The sequence below is a fragment of the Mus pahari genome, chromosome 9 (genome assembly GCF_900095145.1).
Source record: "Mus pahari chromosome 9, PAHARI_EIJ_v1.1, whole genome shotgun sequence".
In the NCBI taxonomy this organism is placed as follows: domain Eukaryota; kingdom Metazoa; phylum Chordata; class Mammalia; order Rodentia; family Muridae; genus Mus; species Mus pahari.
Window position 1 is genome coordinate 57,290,854 of NC_034598.1, and position 14,451 is coordinate 57,305,304.

The 14,451-nt window shown below is 42.6% G+C and overlaps 1 pseudogene; it reads right to left on the reverse strand.

Annotated features, from left to right (window-relative positions):
• Positions 1–9,736: 9,736 nt before the first annotated feature.
• LOC110326978 lies at positions 9,737–10,465 on the reverse strand (annotated as a pseudogene).
• Positions 10,466–14,451: the final 3,986 nt, after the last annotated feature.

Consider the following 14,451-nt stretch of genomic DNA (forward strand, 5'->3'; position numbering starts at 1 on the left):
GGTAAGAAGTAAGATCTTATTGGTATGTGCTTCTGCTAAGTAGTAAAGACAAGTGGATAGAACCCCCACCCCCAACCCCGGGGCACAATCACACTGCAGGTTGTGTCCACACTGACATGATTGTTTGGAGAAACAACCTGGCGACAAACACAATCTGCCAAATCCATGTTCTGCCTGCCTTAGCTATAGTTGCAAGTATCTCCCAAGAAAACAGTCAAGAATATAGCCAAGAGTTTATGTACCAATATGTCCATTGTGTCTTTATTCTATGGTAAGAAACTGCAAATGGTTCAGAATGCCCAGGACCATGGAATTGTTTCTATAAACTACTCTGAATCTTGCAAAAAAACAAAAAAACAAAAACAAAAACAAACCTTTAAACACAATCATTTTAAAAGGACAGCCGTAAGTTCTCATTACATAGAATTGAACACACTATACAGGTTTCCTGGGTCTGCAGTTTTTGCCATGTTTACATGTCTAGAGTCAGGGCGAATCATGAGTCTTACGTTTGCACTGTAGGTGTTTCTGTAGGAAGACTTGTGGGTAGAAGACATCAGCCCGAGGGAAAGTTCTAGAGAGAATAATAGCAAGCCAGGGTTTCAAGCATTCCTGTTACCCGAACTGGTAGAAGATATTTTATGCAAAACCACAACCTTCAAAAAGTCTGAATCATTTAGTGAATCATAAATGTGAATGTAGAAAAGTTTTAGCAATGCTTAGCCAGCTAATTTCATTTATATTGTACTTATGTAATCGTGAAGTATTGGATAGGATCTATGTTTAAAGACAGATTTATTGCCTTTCTCTTGAATTCTTAAGAATTTGTCTGTGTGTCTGTGTGTGTGTTTGTCTCTGGGTGTGTCTGAGTGTGCGTGTGTGTCTGTGTGTATGTGTGTTTGTGTCTGTGTGTGTTTGTGTATATGTCTGTGTGTGTATCTGTCTTTCTGTGTGTGTGTCTGTGTGTATTTGTGTGTGTGTCTGTCTGTGTGTGTCTGTATTTGTGTGTCTGTCTGTGTGCCTGTGTGTGTGTGATTGTGTGTGTTTGTGTGTATATCTGTGTGTATGTGTGTGTATGTGTATGTGTATGTGTGTGTCTGTGTGTGCACATAATGTCTGCACAGCAGAGGACAACTTGCTCTCAGGAGTCACTTCTCTTCTCGTTCAGGGAAACAAACCCAGGTTGCCAGCCTTGGGTGGCAAGTGCGTTTTCTTGGCTGAGCCATTTTGCCCAAGCATCGGGTTTTTGAGAAAAGGCTTCACTATGTACCAAAACTTGTGAGCCTGGCCTGGAATTCTCCATGTAGACTAGGCTAGCTTCCAGCCCACCATCTTCCTGTCTCAGCCTCTCAGGTCTAGGATTGCAGCTCTGCATCAACAAGAAATTTTTTCCTAAAAAGTGTAAAACAATGGTATTGAAATGGTCAATACTGATGATTTCTTAAGTTAATCAGAAGTAAAATGTCGAAAGAAAAATGCTCTGGAAGGGACAAGAAAAGCCATGAAATGTTCTTTCTTGCTATTGGCATTATCTTTCTTCAAGCATTTTTTTTTTTACTTTTTTTTTTTTTTTTTTTTTTTTTTTTTAGTTTTTAAAAAGCAGTTGCTTGCCGGGCAGTGGTGGCGCACGCCTTTAATCCCAGCACCTGGGAAGCAGAGGCAGGTGGATTTCTGAATTCAAGGCCAGCCTGGTCTACAGAGTGAGTTCCAGGACAGCCAGGGCTAACACAGAGAAACCCTGTCTCGAGAAACAAAAAAAACAAAAAACAAAACAAAACAAAACAAACAAACAAAAAAAGCAGTTGCTTAATGATGGAGATATGTTTTGAGACAAGTATCATCTGTTGATCTTTTGTGCATGTTTCAGGGAGTGTTTGCATGAACCTAGATGGAGATGCTCTGATAAATACCTAGTATGTATGTATCTGAGCATGTGTGCCCATGAACATATGTGTGGAATGCGCTGTTGTTCCTAGAGCCAGAAGAACAGAATGTAAGTATAAATCAAGCATCAGAGAGAATGATGCTCTCAAGAGATTTGAAAATTCAGAGATGTCGGAGTCTAGGGCCTGTATAACCCAAGACACTGTTTTGTCCTGCAAAAGGAAAAAAAAAAAACTTAAAATAATGGTAAGGAATGGGAGTGGAATGGTAGAACACTAACCTAGCATGTAAGAGATCCCAGGTTCAGCCCCCAGTCCGGAATGGAAACAATTCAAAGCCCAGTAAAGACATAAAGCAGTAAGTGCCTAGTGCTCATCACCAAGAGGGATGAATCACCACACCTGATGGTGTGCAGCATGCTTTTGTGTGAGTGGAAGCACAGCCGGGCATCAACAGCAACCCAAACAGAACTTGCACAACCACCCTTCAATGGCTACAGTGTGACAAGATGACACCACTGATATATTCCCCCAGGACTACCACTGTCCTCTAAGCAGACTATAGCTGGCTGAGAAATTGTTATAAAACTTACAACTATTATGCTTTTTAATGTTTTTTTATTTTATTTTATATGCACTGGTGGGTTTTGCCTGCATGCGTGTCTGTGTGAGGGTGTCAGATCCCCCTATAACTGGAGTTAAAGAGCCACCATGTGAGTGCTAGGAATCAAACCTGGGTCCTCTAGAAGAGCAGTCAGTACTCTTAACCAGTGAACCATCTCTCCAGCCCATGTCTATGACATTTTAAAGGAATATTTTAGTAATTTTTTTTTAAGTAGCAAGAACAAACAACTTGATACTGTTGTAAAGCTACTGCAGAATTGAAGTATCTATCAGTAGTTTGGGGGTCAGAAATCTAAGGACTTGAAGAGGAGCTATTTCGGCTGAACTTTTGCCTCTGCCTACATAGCCATTTGCAAAGCTGTACTCTTGTAGAATTTTTCCTATCTGATTGTGTCAAAATTCCCAATAATGTTCAATTGGCAAATAGATGACATCATGAACGCAGGACATCTCAGCAAGGAGCGAGAACAAAGTATCTCATGAAGATGAAATGTTTCCCCTTTAACTTACCACTAAGCTCCACTCATTGCCCCCCTAGCTGTGGGGCCCTGGCCAGCCAATCTGTTGAAATCCAGAGGAACACGAGCCTCAGATCAGTTGCTGTCTAATGTAGCAAAAGGTTTTCTTTAATCCCTTAGGAGTCTGTGAGCTTATTTACTTTTACAGCCCGCAAAATTCAGGCTCAGCATCAAACAGGAAGTGCTTGACACATATGTATTATGCATGTAGGATCATTTGTTTGTATTCTCTTTGACTTCTTCAAATCTGTTCAATGAGCCTTTTTATTCTGCACTTATTATATATGGCGTTTCATTAAGATCCATGGCGAGAGTCTCTCCTCGTTTGTGTTTACATTATTTAACCACCGCCAGTGATGTTCGCTACTAGTTATATAAATGGAAACTAACGTCGAAGATTTATGACATGATTAGCTTTCTTGCACTTGGTGACTCGGTTGCCTCTTGATTTTTATTTATGTCTTGAATGATGAGCAGCCTTTCCATTTGTCTGCCCACGCGGCCGTCTGATCCTTAGATATGACTGGGAACGAAAGTAGTATAACACAACTACGTACACTTCACAATGGCAATCGCAAGTCTAGACGCTGCAAGGGAGGCAGGTCAGCTTCCTGGAGGAACTGGAAGCCTGCTCTCAGTGTAAGAAGCTGTCCTGGGCCTGGTGCAGAAGCTGGCTGAGTGAGGTCCTGTGCAGACAACTCCGTGGGAGACCAGTAAAGCCCTATACAACAGAAACAAAGGCCTATAAATGATTAACAGGCAGACAACCGCTGCTATGATTCAAAATTGTAAGAAACAGTAGACCAGCCCTGAAGGATGCAATTATCAGCAGCTGCCTTGAAACTGAACAGAAAATCTGGACAAATGGCAAGTTTGCCTGAGACAAAGTGCGGATGCTGTGGACAGGACCAGAGCCAGGCTTGTGATGAGACCAGAGACAATTGAGGCAATGTCCGGCCCATTCATAATCATTACTCAGTTCTTATATTATCACCCATGTGAAAAGCCAAAGAAGAAAAATCTAAAACCAAGTCAGAAACAGAATAAAACCATCCAAATGAGGGTCCCAGTGGGGGTCCCACAATGTAGATTTTATCAAGCAAGAGACATGGCCACACTTTTACTTCAGTAAAATACAGTCCACGTCCAAGTAAAGGAAACTTACCAGATCCTACTTGTCTACCTGCAATTTAGTTCTATTTTTACCTCAGTTCACAATCCCAATTATCCAGTGTTTTGGTCTTAGTCATATTCAGAACAGCCTGAAATAAAATTCTCTTTGAAGCTGCCTGTAGCCTTTTCAAATTCATACTCAACCTCTTTTCCATCCTCCAGCCCCCCCTCCATACTGCAGGCTCCCGTGAGGCCTTTTCAAGCTGAAGACCTTTCCACCTCATCCCTAAACTGAACGGGGCCCCACCACATAATCCCTGCTTCCTAAAGACAATCGATTAGCATGACAAAACGCATGCTAAGGTCTGCCTCATCCCCAGTAAAAGGACAAAGGACTTTGGTTTTTCTATCTTAGGTTTCCCTTCTGGGGATTTCTACTTTGAAGAACCATCTCAAAGAGGTAGACTTGGCGGTGATAACTTTAGGTGATGATGTTAAATCAATCTCTCCCCTCTCCCCCCTCTCTTCCCTCTCTTCTCTACTCCCCTCTCCCCTCTTCCCTCTCTGTCTGTGTGTGTCTATGTCTCTCTGCCCATGTATATTTGTTTGTGTGTGTATGTATATGTCTGTATCTGTCTATCAGTGTGTTTACCTGTGTATGCGCATGTGCATGTCTGTGTGTGTACCTGTCCATGTCTTTCTCTCTCTCTCTCTCTCTCTTTCCTTCTGTGTGTGTCTGTCTGTCTCTGTGTGCATAAATATGTCTGTGTGTGTGTCTGTATATGTGTGACTGTGTGTCTGCAAGTGTGTATCTCTCTGTGTGTGTGTATTTCTCTGTGTGTGTTTGTGTATCTCTGTGTGTGTATGTCTCTCTCTCTCCCCTTCTGTGTGTGTCTCTCTGTCTCTCTGTCTCTCTGTCTCTCTCTGTCTCTCTCTCTTTCTCTCTCTCTCTCTCTCTTTCTCTCTCTCTCTCTCTCTCTCTCTCTCTCTCTCTCTCCTTCTGTGTGTGTGTTTATGTGCATATATATGTTTGTTTGTGTGTGTGTCTGTGTATCTGTGACTGTGTGTCTGCGAGTGTGTATATCTCTGTGTGTGCATGTCTCTGTGTGTTTGTGTGTGTATATGTGTGTGTCCACTTTGTGAAGACTTGGGAGCAGCTATGTGGAGGGCTGCTGTGAACTCAGCATTAGGTTGTGCCCTAGGGGAAAAAAAAGTCCTTTCAGGAGCCTTGCAATTTGGTGTCTATAATAAAGGTTAAGATACTTGAACTCTCTTTTTAATTGGTCCATATTTTAAATTTGCATGCAGTGGTAAAAAGAGGGGTTTTTTGGCATTGAACTGCTAATGTGTAGAACCTAAGTATCTGAAATTTTATTAAAATAGTAGTCTGGTTTTGACAGTGTTGTACTACTGCGAAAATTAATTGATTGTTTCATCATTTGAGCTTTGGAAAAGTCATTAAGGTTTTTATGGTTTATGGAAAATTGAGAATTGAAGTGTGCTAGAATCAATGTGTTATCTGACGTACGAAGAAAATGGCACTTCAGATGAAGGAAGGCATCAACAACCACTCAGAGCTCTTCCTCTGTTCTTCTGCCTTGACGGGCGTATTTACATAGAGCTTCTATATTTACTTGCATTCAGAAGTCCTTAGTCAGTTGTTTCATTGTGATGCTCGTGAGCACAAAATAATGAGATCTGAGAGATGAGCCGCTGCATATTAGAATCTATTCTTTGCTGAGAATTAAAAAAAAAAAAAAAGATATTGAGGACATAATCTAGAATACCAGAAACAATCCAGTAGGGCTGTATATACTTTGAAACAACTTTCAACAAGAAGGTTGAAACTGGCCTAACATGTCAGCTCCCCCTACCCCCGCCAACCACCACATACACTTAAATGTTCTATACTTGGCTCATATATATATATATATTATGGAGAAAAATCACAGAGCCTTGTGCAAATAATAAGCAATGAGTTGGGGCTAGATGATGCTACCAGGATTATTTAGACCTCAGAGGAGGTAACACTCAGTAGGAACAGAGATTAGCATCCTGTAACTTTGTCCTCAGTTTCTCCTTTCCATGTGTCCTTCAGATTGAGTCATCACCATCAGTGATCTGGAAGAACCCCATCTCATCTAGCTTTTATAACTAGCTAATGGGTTGGGATTTTAAAGGGTAGCCAGGTCTGCAGCTATTCATTTCTGTCACATCAATTCCGAAGGGAAAACTGTATTTTCCTTGTTGAAGGCTCCCAGATCTTTCAGAACTCCCTCAGCCGTACACTGACCCCTTCCTCCATTGGGTGGTCTCATCATCCTTTTAGAGGGTGCTGACTGGCACACCACTCTGTGCTGTCCCAGGAGCGAAGGTGCACCAGCCAGCCACGAGAAGTTAGTCAGGACGAGCCTTGTCTCAGGAGCACAGAGCACATAGGTTACAGATGGGTTATCTCCATTATCATTGGCATCTACAAATGAGGTGGTTTTCTAGAAAAGCGTTGGCTGTAGAGGGTGTCTTTCTATAACCACTGGGGAGCAAGGAAAGTTCATTGAGTTAGCCCTTGTGACTGCAGTGAGGGGTTCTCACTTGCACACACCTTATCCTTTTTTTTTTTTAAATCTAATTAAACTGACCATGGTTTTCTCTGTTATGAAATTAAGAATGTCAAAGGGACATACCACGAATAAAGAAGCTTTAAATCTCCCTCATATATTGTATAGTACTTAAAAAATCAATTTTTCTTTCTTTTGGTAGCTTTATTATCCAAACAGATAGAAAATTCATGGCCCCATTATAAAGAAAGTGGTCCCCCGCCCCCGACCGAGTCGGAGTGCCAGTTTATCTTATCGCTGCCAACACAGTGTGGAGGTTACCTTTGGCTCTCTACCACCAACTTCTGAGTGACTAATTCCCGCCTTCCTCTCCCACAGTCAATTTATCCTATTATATGTTCCTGTGATAGGCATCTCTGAACATGTCCTAACAACTTGTTCCAAGGAAGGCTTTCAGTTGAAATGGAAGACTAGCAATTTTTACTGCTTCACTGGTTGCACATAAGAATATAATGTATTAATCTATATCTACCAAACCAAGAGTATTGCAGCTATTGATTTATTGAGGCATCAAAGGGAAAGGATAAAAATGACATTTTCAAAAGACATGCCGAAGCATTATATTCTCTAAAGGGATGAAGCTTAACTAAAGTACAGATGTGAATCAGGAAATGTACCCCTAGTTTTATTTTTTAGTTTTATTTTTTTTTTACTTATCTGCTTATTGATCCCTAAACATTTGAAATCAGTGCCTAACAGTCATCTTTCTGAGTGGCATTTTATTTTATTTCATTTTTGCTTCTGAGTTTAATCCTCCAGGATGCAAGACCAATGTGGTATTGCTCTGTATTCTGTTTCAGAGATCACATTTCTTTCTTTCTTTCTTTTTTTGTTTTTTTTGTTTTTTTGTTTTTTTGTTTTTTTGTTTTTGGTTTTTTTTTCGAGACAGGGTTCTGTGTAGCCCGGGCTGTCCTAGAACTCACTCTGACCAGGATGGCCTCAAACTCAGAAATCCGCCTACCTCTGCCTCCCAAGTGCTGGGATTAAAGGCGTGCGCCACCACTGCCTGGCGAGATCACATTTCTTTATCCGAGGGAGGAATAGGTAGTCAGGGAGAAAGAAAGAGGGAGAAAGAGACAGACAGACAGACAGACAGACAGACAGTCAGGCACACACACACAGACACACACAGACACAGACACACAGACACACACACACACACACACACACACACACACACACACACACACACACACCGGTATTTTGGGTCAAGGTCTGGAAGCCTGTACTAAAACAGGCCTGAGGGAGTCAATTCATTCACTTTTTAGCATCAGTCAGGACATACCCAGGGGTTGATAAATTGTATCTTTTCCCAAACAACAACCAGTTTTCAGATGGAGACCAAAGAGATAGATGATGGAAATGAGAATCGTTCTTAAGAAGACAGACTTCTATGGGATAAGGGGAGGGTCCTTGCCAGGTAGCTGAAAGACATGAGCTATCAGAGATGGAAAGACATGAGCTATCAGAGAAGGGGACTCCAGAGACTCACAGCCAATCCACACATCTTCCAAGATGCTGATGTTTAACCAGATGTTTAAAATACCAGATTATATTTTAGTTCTCTATTGCATGTGTGTAAACACGTGTATGCCAGGGCATGTGTGTGGAAGTTTTACTGTACGGGTTCTGGGACTTGAACTCAAGTCACCAGGGTTTATAGCAAGCGCCTCTGGCCACAGAGCCTTCTCTCCAACCTGCAACCTGATTTTTATACAGATATTCAGGGTCTGTAGTGAAAAGGAGAAAATATTAGCCGTAATTTGTTTTGTTGCTGTCAGGGTGCAACTTTGGAGCTTGATTTGATTCTGACCGAGGTAACTGTAGGCTGCCTAGCTCTGTAATTTCATAGAAACGAGTGGTATTTTTTTTAGTACCCAGATCCCTCTGAAATCAGCAACTGATCTTTCTGGGTGTGCTCAGGCACCACCCGTGAGACAGATTCTTCTCCTGTGAAAGTGAAGACAGATGCCGCCTCAGCCCCGAGGTGACCCAATAAGTCTGAGGGATCCACAATAGCTGACAGCCACTTCACTACCACTTTGTACTAAATCCTGTCACAGGACGACTACCCCAACACACACACAAACACACACACACACTCAGAAACACCCTAGGGTCAGAGAAGAGGAACTTAGGTACTGATGGTTTACTGTAACTGTGGGGAAGCCACTGAAACACAGGACCCAATGGAACTGTATTTGAGCTGTGCTGTGTCTCCGAAAACCGAGCCACCTCCCTCAACCTGATTTTCTGTCTGGAAGACTGAGTGAGGTGGTCACCGTTCATAGCAATAATACATAATACACACTCCCTAAGTCAGCTGCCATCAGTTTGTCACAGTTAAATATTATTCTATTAGAATCTTCTTATGTAAAAAAAAAAAAAAAGAACCTTCTTATGTGACATAAGAGATTTATTATACCATAATTATATAGACAGATGTCATTCAAAGTAGTCAAACAAACTATGATTTAATACACACACACATGCATGTTAGCACGCACACACACACACACATGCACGCTAGCACGCACGCACACACACACACTTGCACACACACACATGCACACACGCTAGCATGCGCGCGCACACACACACAAACAAGTACACACTGCCCTGGGTAGTTCTTGAACAAAAAGAAAATTTATAAGCCCCAGTCTTTTCCCCTAAGTACCATATCTTATGGTTAGGGGGCAAGGCTGACCTGCATTTGTAATCTTCAGAACATACAGGAAATATTAGAAATAAAGCAATGAAGTGTTTACCAAAGAGCACAGTCTCGGAGCAGATTTTCCCCCCAGGAACACCACGCGGACACAATTTTATTCTTTATAGAAACAGAGTCATTCCCTAGCACCCTCCCTTGTCTTTGTCCATAGCAGATAAATAGCTGTTCCCTCCAGAGTGGTGACAGCAGTCCTGGGGGGGGGGGGGTCCAGCAGAGATGAAGAGCTCGTTGGAAGACCGTAGTCCTGGCTCTCAGAGTCAGCTGTCATCCTCCTCCTCAGACTCTCTCTCAGACTCAGGCGAGCTCTCACGCAGGTCATCGTCCATCTGCTGGAATCGTCCCGACTGGTCATCCCACATGTATTTGATGGTCACTTTGAATTCAGCCATCTCATACCCAAACAGCTTCAGGATACGGGCCTGCTCTGGGGTCAGCACATCACCCTCTTTGCATACTTCATAGTCAGACAGCAGGGTCACCACACCTTTCTTGAGGGCAGTGGGCAGCCCCAGCTGCCTCAGCTGTGGCTCCATGCAGTGAGGGAACTGCTTCAGGGGCCCTGGTTCCAGGCTCACAGTTGGAGTCGCTTTATTCCCCCGCTTGAGCAAAATCCATTTCTGTATACTTTGTGAACCACTCATTCACCTCCTCCTTTGTGCGGTTGGTAAAAAGGAGCCCAACTTCACCTCTCAACTTCTTGCTGACCTGATGCAGGTTGTCTTTGTATTCCTCAGATGGGCTTCGACCCAAGGCCACCATCATCACCTTGTTTTTGCCAAAGAACATCCGGCTGTGCTTCCAGGCGTTCTGGATGTCCTTCAGCTTGTTGTTCCTCATGTTGGCCACAGAGAAGATGAAGAGGTACTTGTAGGTGTCCACACATTTCTGAAGCTCTTCTATCAGGTTCTGCTTCAGTTCCAAGCCTCTCTTGGCAGTTTTTGTTAAGGAAACTTTCTTGTCCTGCTTGGATTTGGGCATCGTGGCAAAGGCTCTGAGCAGATTCTTATGAAATCACATGTGGTGTAACGTGGTCTTCAGGAATCTAAAGGATCCGAACTGTATAGTGCGGCAAATACAGTGATGACCATACAAAGTCAGGAAGAGTGAAGTAGGAGGAGTAGCACATTTCCTGATTTTATTTTCCTCAGGCACTACACTGCCTGGTAGGGAGCCCTTTTCATTTCTTGTTCTCTTTTCTTTCTCTTGCATCTTAATGTGCACACGCACACACACACACACACACACACACACACACACAAAGCTTCGAGTGCATGCATGTGCACGCGCAAGTCAAGGGCAGAGGTTAAATTTGTATGCCATTCCTCCGGCTCTGTCCTTCTTTTATGAAAGTCTCCCATGGCCTAAGGTTTGCTGGTTAGGTAGACTAGCTGTCATCACTTCCGCAGCACACGGGCTACACGTACACACCCCATGCTTGACTTTCTTCACGTAGGTTTTGAAGGACAGAACTCGGGTCCCCAGTCTTGCGACTCAAGCGCTTCACTGCCTGAGCTATCACTTCGGCTTCACTTCTTGCCAGTTTCCTTCTTCCCAGTTCACCACCTGGAGAACTGCGCTGTTAGTGCAGCGGTGCAGCCTACACGGAGTGAACACCCTGGCATGTTCTGTGCATTAGTAAACACACATTGTTGGTCAGGGTCCAGTGGGTTCAGCTAGATTGGAGAAAGTGATTATGCCAGTCTCGTGCCCCACCCCTGTGAGATGGGCAATGGGAACATTTTCTCCACCTCTCCTCCTTATGCACCCCTCAACCCATACATTGCAACACACACACACACACACACACACACACACACACACACACACACACAGAGCCAAACAGGGGAGGATGCCTCCAGGAATTACTGCTATCCAAGAATTGTCTTGACTAGCCTAACCCTAAGGTGATAGAGGACAGACAGAGATGGGGCTGCCATAGCCTTGCTTCTATGGAAACAATCCCTTTTCTTTCCAACTGAACGCTGGCTGGCGTTGGCAGCCTCGAGGACTACCACCTGGGAGCTGTTTGTTTCATGGTTCAAAAGTTTGTAGATTGAGTTTTTGTTCTGATAATGATCTAAATGCCAGCTTTACTTTTGTGATGAATGGTAAGTCTAACTTGATTTGTGTGTGTGTGTGTGTGTGTGTGTGTGTGTGTGTGTGTGCGCGCGCGCTTGTGCGTGCACACGCACACGAATGCACATGTGCTTGGAACTGTGCTGCAAGGTGACAAAAATGTCCATAGCACGGAGCCATGAAGAAGCAGTTTCTTTCTTTGGAATGGTTAACCTTATCTCTAGTTATAGCAAACATTGGGGAAACATACACGCACGTGCACACACACAGGCACACACACACTCTCAACCACCATTAATACCCTATTCTGTCCTGTATATTTGTCTTTTCCTGCCACAAATTAGGAGAATTAACCATTTGAACAATTAGCAACTCTTTATCCAAATCAAATCAGATCAGTTAGTTTTTCAATGCCCTCTTTACTTGAACAACAAAGAAAAGGACAACTTTTTCTAAGAGCAAACAGATTCCAAAGGGAGGGGGCTGAGTGGTTATAGAGTAACTGGAGATTTCAGACACATGCTTTCAGCTGTGAAATGTTTGCAAGCTTGGCTGATGGCATCCCTTAACTGATTTTTGCTCTCATATCTTCTGTGGATATATCTGGGGTATAGGTCACTTAATAGAGTGATTTCCTAGCACACACTAAGCCCTGGGTTTGAATCAAAGTGCTGTCTGAGCCAGGGTGTGGTGGTATGTGCTTGTGGAAGATGGAGGCAGGAGGATTAGAAATAGAAGTTCATCAGGCTGGAGAGGTAGCTCAGCAGTTAAGAGCACTGACTGTTCTTCCAAAGGTCCTGAGTTCAAATCCCAGCAACCACACAACAGCTCACAACCATCTGTAATGGGATCTGGTGCCCTCTTCTGGTATGTCTGAAGACAGCTACAGTGTACTCATATAAATAAACAATTAATAAGTCAAAAAAAAGAAAGAAAGAAAGAAAGAAAGAAAGAAAGAAAGAAAGAAAGAAAGAAAGAAAGAGAGAAATAGAAGTTCATTTTCCTAGGCTACATAATGGCCAGCCTGGGCTACATGAGATTCTGTCTCAATATAATTATGTAGATATGAAAATGATTTCAGAATTATCAGCTAATGAGGGATTCCCATGAAACATTTAAAAATATTGTTGACATTAGGATAAGAGCAATGATACATTCAGAATCTTAGTCTTGGCAGTGTTTGAATAGAATATTCAATGTTCATTACTTAGACTTTTAACAGACAATGCAAGACTATATCATCTAGCCCATGTAAGTGTACCCCAGTCCACACAAGATTTTATAATATCTTTGTTAATATATAAAAATATAGATCAACTACTTACTGTAAGGGCAAAGAGGGTATTAAGAACAAATAGGGTAGAGAAATGACCCTGTCTTTAAAACATTTATTTGCCTTCCAATTTGCCAGCATGGGTACCTGAGTTTAGTCCTCCCTCCACATTAAAAAGCCAAGCATGGTGTCATGGTCTTGTAATCACAGTGCTCGAAAGAGAGCAACAGGAATTTTGGCCAGCATATAGAAGTTGGGAAATTCAGCCCTGAGAGGCACCTTATCTAAAACAAGCAACCACAAAATGTGGGCGGTACCTAAGTGACAAGCAGTGCCCAGAGCTTTCCACTGTGCCTCTGCATGAGTGTATGCACACTGGCAAACACACACGCAAACACACACATTCACACACACGTGCACTGTACACATGAACACAGACACATATAGACATACACACACATGCATGCACTCTACTGGCTGGTTTTGTGTGTCAGTCTGACCCAAGCTGGTACCATCAGAGAAAAAGGAGCCTCAATTGAGGAAATGCCTCCACGAGATCCAACTGTAAGGCATTTTCTGAACTGGTGATCAATAGGGGAGAGGCCAGTCCGCTGTGGGTGTGGCCATCCCTGAGCTGGAGGTCCTGGGTTCTATAAGAAAGCAGGCTGAGCAAGCCATGATGAGCAAGCCAGTAAGCAGCATCCATTCATGGCCTCTGCATCAGCTCCTGCCTCCAGGTTCTTGCCCTCCTTGAGTGCCTGTCCTGACTTCTTCTGATTTTGAACAGCAATATGGAAATATCAAGAAATAAAGCCTTTTCTCCCCAACTTGCTGTTTGGTCATGGTGATTCATGGCAGCAGCAATAGCAACCCTACCTAACACACACACACACACACACACACACACACACACACACACACACACATATACCCAAAGAGAGAGAGACAGAGAGACAGAGAGACAGAGAGACAGAGACACAGAGACACAGAGACAAAGTCAGAGACAGGTGGGACAGACATTTTGGGCGGAGAGTGATTATAGAAGTCTGTACTCATGTTCTTTAAGGAGATAATCTCCATTTTCCTAAGATATGGAGAAGTTCTCTTATGAGGAAAGTTTATAGTAGTTGTGAGTTATATTTGTTTTTGTTGTTTCATTTTATTACCAAAACTCTTCATTATTTCTTACATGCCCAGGAGACAAAAAGAGCTTCTTGGCCCGTGTTAAATTTGTTCATCTTAATGTCAACTTTTTTTTTAATAGAATGAGAATTTTGACTTAATATTTTCATTTAAAATTATAACTGTATGACCTTTAAGATCTATTCCACTCTATAACCTCTACTTTTATTAAACCTCCCCTTAAAATGAATGGTTGGGAATGCCTTTATAATCATCATTAGGCAGTACTTATTGTGATAGCAGCTTAAGATGATGCAGGGATATTTACATAAGTGATGGTCATCTGTGAGGATAATACGGTCGCTGGGAAACCTCCAAAGTCTTTTCCTAGGGTCCCTGAGGGAACATTATTTTTTCTCTCTCTCTAAAAATTATATTCTTCAACCCAAAGCCTTTCTCCTGATGTTTTACCCAATCTTGTCCTGGTAACACT